The 6,964-nt window shown below is 37.0% G+C and overlaps 1 non-coding gene across 1 annotated transcript; it reads left to right on the top strand.

Annotated features, from left to right (window-relative positions):
* The first annotated feature begins 3,082 nt into the window (after positions 1-3,082).
* On the top strand, positions 3,083-3,188 carry LOC133295007 (small nucleolar RNA R71). The gene has a single exon (XR_009749288.1). It is a non-coding gene; the product is annotated as a small nucleolar RNA R71 (small nucleolar RNA).
* Positions 3,189-6,964: the final 3,776 nt, after the last annotated feature.

Here is a 6,964-nt window from a genome sequence, read left to right as displayed (position 1 = left end):
TTTATAAACCTCCTATAAAAACCAGCATGTCCAAGGAAGGATCTAATTCCTTTTATGTTTACAGGGGGTGGCAATTTCTCAATCTGATCTATCTTAGCTTTATCAACCTCTAAACCAGCTTTAGAGATCCTATGTCCTAGCACAATGCCTTCCCTCACCATAAAGTGACACTTCTCCCAATTTAGGACTAGGTTTGTCTCCTCACATCTCTCAAGCACTCTCCCCAAATTTTCTAAGCACTTTTCATAAGAGTCCCCAAAAACACTGAAGTCATCCATGAAGACTTCCACAAACTGCTCTATCATATCAGTAAAAATAGCCATCATGCACCTTTGAAAGGTGACTGGTGCATTGCACAGCCCAAAGGGCATTCTCCTAAAGGCAAAGATGCCATAGGGACATGTAAAGGTGGTCTTTGGCTGGTCCTCAGGGGCTAAGGCTATTTGATTATAACCTGAATAGCCATCTAGAAAACAGTAAAACTCCCTACCAGCCAATCTATCCAACATCTGGTCAATAAAAGGCAAGGGGAAATGGTCCTTCCTAGTGGCTTTGTTGAGTTTTCTGTAATCCATACAGATCCTCCAACCAGTGACAGTCCTAGTGGGTTTTAATTATTTTTTTTTCATTTTCCACAATAGTGATCCCACCCTTTTTAGGGATACATTGTACTGGGCTGACCCAGTTACTATCTGAAACGGGATATATGATCCCAACATCCAGCCACTTAATAATTTCCTTTTTTACTACCTTCTTTATAATTGGATTAAGTCTCCTTTGCTGCTCTCTAGAGCTGCTGGTTGGGTTAGTAAAAAGGATTTTATGTGTGCAGTAGGAGGGGTTAATTCATTTTATGTCTGTCAAAGACCAACCTATAGCCCTCTTAAATTTTTTTAAAACAGCTAGCAACTGTTCTTCCTCTAAAACAGTGAGCACATTGGACACTATGATAAGCAAGGTGTCTTTTCTCCTAAGTAAGCATACCTAAAGTGATTAGGCAGAGGCTTGAGCTCTAACACCGGGGGCTCTTCAATTGAGGGTTTGGGAATTTTTAACCCTCTCTTGGCCAATTCTAAGGACTCAAAAAATTTTATTTTTCCAAACCACATCAGATCTGGAATTTAACCATTTAACCACTTCCTCTGAATCAGATTGACTGATTTCTAGACCCTCAAAACCAGAAATTTGTAAAGAGTCTAGTGCAGACTCATGCAAAAATTTATCTTTGACCACACAGTCAATGATATCTAGCCTGGAACAGTCCTCTATGTCTCTTGGGTATTTCATGGCCTTCAAAATATTAAATTTTACTTGCTCATCATTTACATTCATGGCCAATTCACCCTCTTTAACATTTATTACAGCCCCACCAGTAGCTAAGAAAGCCCTTCCTAAAATTATAGGCACCTCTCGGTCTTCCTCATAGTCCAAAATAATAAAGTCAGCAGGTAGAATGAATTTATCTACCTTTACCAAGACATTCTCTACCTTCCCTTCAAGATAAACTAGGGACCTATCAGCTAACTATAAAGTCACAATGGTGGGATTAGGCTCTCCTACTTTCAGCTTTTTGTACACACTCAGAGGCATTAAATTGATACTAGCACCTAAATCACACAATGCTCTGCCTATGTAACGGTCTCCTATGGTGCATGGGATTGTAAAACTTCCTGGATCTCCTAATTTAGGAGGTATCTTGCTAATCAAATATTGACTACTCTCTTGTGTAAGAGCAACAATCTCAAATTCTTCTAGCTTCTTTTTTCTTGAAAGAATTTCTTTCATGAATTTCACATAAGTGGGCATTTGTTCTAATGCATCCACAAATGGAATATTGACATGCAACTGTTTTAGGAGGTCTAAAAATTTCCTAAATTGATTATCTTGCTTCTGTTTTTGCAACCTTTGAGGAAAAGGTGGTGGGGGTCTATTTTTGACAACTGGTGTCTCAACATTGGGCTTAAATGCTTGACCCTTTTGATTGGTTTTTTCCATGGAAATATTCCCTAAAGGCTCATCTATAGGGGTCTGATTGTCTGATTCAACCAGAATAGGCAGGGGATCACTATGCACAGCCCCTTGGGGGCTGTCATAAACAACAAAATTTTGAATAGGTTCAAAATTTGCATCTTTTTCTTACTGCACGTTTTCCTCTTCTCTTTTTTTTAATGTGGAAGGTCTAACCACAGCTTCTGGTTGTTTCACAGATCTGCCATTTCTGAGCTCTATCATATGACACTGCTCATTATTTCTCCTAGGCTCTTCAGTGTTACTAGGCAAGGTACCAGGGGGTCTGCTATTCATAGTATTTGCTAAATGGCCTAGTTGGGATTCTATATTCCTCAAAGATGCAGGAATACTTTGCACGACAGCTTCCAAGCTGTTTTGCTTAGTCTCATTCTTAACCAAATATTCTCTTAACAAAGCTTTTAAGGAAGAAGGTGGAGAAATAGGAATCTCACTAGATTGAGCAACAGGTTGCTGCCTTGAAGTTTGTTGGTAGTTTTGAGTGGGAAAAGGTATTTTGGATTGGGCATTGGAAGGGCCAGCTTGCTGCCCTTGGCCTTGGAAATATTGAGGCTGTTGATTTTGCCTCCAACCTTGATTAAAGTTGTTAGAAAAATTATTTTGGTTCCTATTTTGGTTCCCCACATAAAAAATAGATTCTGGGTTGGACGGGCAGCTACTAAACAAATGGGGCCCACCACAGAAAACACAAGTTTCACCTGTATTTACTGCATTGACTTGAGGTTGGGGTGGGACTTGAGGTGTAGGTATTGGAACTTGAGGTTGAGACAATCTTGCCTCAATGGCTTGTCCTTGGGTTTTTACTAAAGTGGACAATGCATCAAACTTGGCTGAAAGGGCTGTTACAGGATCTACCTCATGCAAACCCGCCACTCTCCTTGACTGATTTCTCTCTTCAGGACATTGGGCATAATTTTGAGTCATTTGTTCCAACAACTCATGGGCTTGATTAAAGGACATGGACATAAACATGCCATTAGCAGCAGAATTTGCTAAGGCTCTGTTTTGAGTATTCAGGCTATTGTAAAGGGTCTGTAACACTGCCCAAGAGGGCAAACCATGGTTGGGGCATTGTTTAAGAAGGATTTTAAACCTTTCCCACACATCTACAAGGGTCTCACCATCCTTCTGCATGAAGTTGGTAATGTCACATCTGGTTTGTACTATCTTGTTGGATGGGAAAAATTTCATGATAAATTTTTCAGCCAGTGTGTGCCAATTGGTTATAGAGTTGGATGGAAGGGAGTTCAACCACTCTTTGGCTTTGTCAGCCAGCGGGTGAGGGAATAGCTTCAACCTCAGCACATCATCTGAGATGTTAGGATTTCTAAATGTGTTGGCCACTTCTATGAAATTCCTAAGGTGCTTGTGTGGGTCTTCCATCAACAAACCATGGAACTGCCCCATATTTTGGAGCATGGTGGACATCATCGTTCTAACTTAAAGGGCACTTCATTAACAGGTTGGGCAATACTTGGGTCCAACTCATCCAGCATAGGTATGATGAAGTTCATCATGGACCTATCATTATCATCAATTATGGGTGGGTTTTTTATCCTTGCCGGTCCTCTTACTCCTTCATTCCCATTTACACTTCCTAAATCCTCCATTTCTTCAACTTCTAGAAGTGGGATCTGCCTATTTTCTCTCTGGGTTCGTCTCCTAACTCTAAAGGTCCTTTCAGGTTCTGGATCAAAAGAATCTAAGAACGGGTGTGGAGTTGCACTCATGCACCCTTTTTAAGTAAAACAGGCAAACCTGACTAGCTAAAACAACTTAGATTACTAATCAATTTTTTTAAATATATATATATATATATATTAACAGCAACCTGCCAAACAGAAAAGTCCAAAATTGCAGCAGCAACAGTATCCACAACCAAATAGATTTATAAAGCAGTAACAATATATCCAAACTAACAGAATGAAACTAATAATAAAAGTAATAAAAAAACTGAAACTAAAAAAAAAAATTAGAAACAAAGTAACAACTATAAAACAATAAACTAGAAGATGAAATGACAAAATTAATATATAAAACATGCAGCAAAACAGAATATCAACAGAACAGTATTCTAAGCTACCAATATTCAAGAGACTACAGTACTATTTACTAACACAATACAAAAGCAGAATTCAAATTAAGATAAACTAAAAATTGCAAAATGAATCAGTTCAGAAACAGCAATCACACAAAGAAATCTAATCATGTACGCCTTGATCCCCGGCAACGGCGCTAAAAACTTATTGCCTTGCTAACAGTTATGCAAGTATGTGCACAAGTATACGCGACAACAAGTAATATAGGGCTTTTCATGAATCTCAGTTATCGTTCCCACAAGGACCTTGACGTTTTAACTTGAAATAAATTGGTAATTGCTAATCAGAACCAGAACCAGAAATAAAATAAAATCAAATTAAATGCTACTACTATTCTAACTCAAGTATACTGAAAATATTTTTGAGAAAAGTTCCTTTTTTCCTTTTTGAAAATGATGATTTTAGTTGGTGAAAGACTCTTTACTTACTCACTGTAAAATTAAGTAAATGGAAAACTTGAAAAAAATTTATGCTTTTCTTTTAAGTCTTAAAAACAGAGAGTTAACTCAGATTTGGACGAAAATCAAAAGGATAACAAAGATGGGTTTTTGAAAACAGAATTTGGAAGCAAGTTGGGTGTCAATTTCCCCTTCCTTCATTTGCCATTCGGATGCTTTGACAGAAAATAGTTATTGCTTCCAGCTTAACGAAAATACTAAAATAACTATTGTTTCCCAACAACAGTTTTCTTCCAATAACAACAGATGACATATCCCTATGTCACTGTTATCATAGGACCTTGAAGTACCATTTTCTCAAGTTACATGGGGTAACTTCATCCCTGGAGCCATACCCATTGAGAGAGATCTCTCTCAACTTTCCATGTGCACACAGTGGGGTCTAGTGTGAGTTATTTCCCAATAAAATCACACCACTAGGAGTAGCCTATGTGTGATCATCACATAATAAACTCACCATATAAAAACGCACAGTAAACAAATTGGAATCAACACTGTAAACTTTAAAACATCACTAATAACAACTGAGTTCCGGGTACTCTTTCAATCCAACTCTAAGAAAGTTAGCTCATCACCACAGGTTGAAGAGCTAACATACAACAAGGGTCCATAATAAAAAACAAATTATAACGTACAACTAACAAAAATAAACGTAGGAACTATCAACAGCAGATAGCCCTGAAGCAGTGCTTACAAAAAATTACAAATAAAAATACTAAAAATAAAAACAGAAAATAGTAAAATAAAAATATCCAAAGAGCAAAAATAAACTCAACGAAGAAGAGGAGAATAGAGAATCCTACAAATGCTTTTATCTCCTCCTTTATAGCTGAACCCAAATCACCTCCTCAAAACGTACATATGCTCCTCGCTCCACTCGATCGTGGGTGTCCCTTGCACGATTAGCAACGCACCACAAAAGCATCTCCAGCCACAACTACTAACAACCTCCAGCTCATCAAGTCGATTGAGGGACTTGTTTGGATTTTTCTGTGTCGCACAAAAATCGGGTAGGGTTTGTGTTGTGGTTGGTTCGATTCAAGAAATGAACCGTGAGTAGGGTTAGGGTTCTGTGTCTTGACCGAGAATCAGAGGGTGTTTCGGTTTGTTGGTTCGATTCAAAGAAAGAAACGTGATGGAGGGCTTGAGATGGAGGTATGATGGAGATGGGTTCACTTGAACGGTCTGTGTGCTAGGGTTTTTTTCTTTCAGCTCTTTCTTCACTATTCTGAATTTCTCTTTTGTTTCCCTTCTTTTCTTTCTTTTCTTTCTTGGGCCACTGGTTAGTTTTGTTTCATCTAGCCCATTCTTTGCTTTTCTTCTTTTCTTCAATTCTGATTTGGCTTCTCCCCAATTTTCTTCTTTCTTTCTTCATGTTGGGCTTCTGATCAAGGAAGGATCGGCCCAATTTTTTCTTTATTCTTTTTGCTTGTAGAAATAACACCAATTGGGCCTGAAACATACAAAACCAGCCCATTAGCACTCAAAATCAGAATCCTTCATTTCTATGCAATATTTGGAGATTTTATTAACAAAATATATTCTTTTCGTTCCCATTTTAACATCAAACCACATGTTCTAAGTCACAAATGATGGACTTATCACAGCACTTAAGCAAAGAAAACACTTTTTTATCTATAATATTCTGATATCAGTTGTAAAGAGAGGCATAAATGCATTAGTCAAACCATAAATTGTTGAAATAAAAGATGCTTATCCTAGGCAGCACTAGCAGATTTGAGAATCATAGTACTTAAACATTATTAGTAATACACCCAAGAAAAAAAAACATTTTTAGTATATGAGTATTGAAATATCTATCCTTATTGTTGTAGAATAAAATGAGGAATAAAATCAACAGAATCCCTTCATTAGCAAAAACAAAAAAACAAATAAAGTGCTTGCTTTTTCCTTTCTTTTTCTATTTTGTTAATTAAATAAAGTGCATCGAATTAATGACTTTTGTAAGCTCCCTCCTCTCTACAGAGGCAGCAATCAGTCCCAGTAATGGTGGGTAACGTTCACGTTTTCAGATTATGCGATGGGGGAGACGATGAATTGGCAAAAATATATTAAACCTTTATGATGATTATAAGTAATATTGAAACAGACTATTTTACTCAAATTTGCCTCCGTCATTCAAACAAACAAGTTTCTCTTATAAATAACATTTTATCTTTTTTTTTCTCCAGTTAGCAAAAAATCTAATATACACTCCGTCCTATTGAATATTTAGTGGAACGTAGTTCAAAATAAAATTATAAATGATGTATTTTAAAAATTATATAATTATAATATTAATTTTTTTTCTTCTCTTTTTTAGAAAACATGTCAGGGCTGATGTGTCATACTTCTATTGATGAGGTACACATGGGATGA

This window comes from Gastrolobium bilobum, unplaced genomic scaffold (assembly GCF_033153095.1).
Source record: "Gastrolobium bilobum isolate Gb01-03AN ecotype WA unplaced genomic scaffold, APGP_CSIRO_Gbil_v1 utg132060, whole genome shotgun sequence".
Classification (NCBI taxonomy): Eukaryota; Viridiplantae; Streptophyta; class Magnoliopsida; order Fabales; family Fabaceae; genus Gastrolobium; species Gastrolobium bilobum.
Note: the sequence above shows the minus strand (reverse complement) of the source record. Positions and strands in the feature narration are given on the sequence as shown.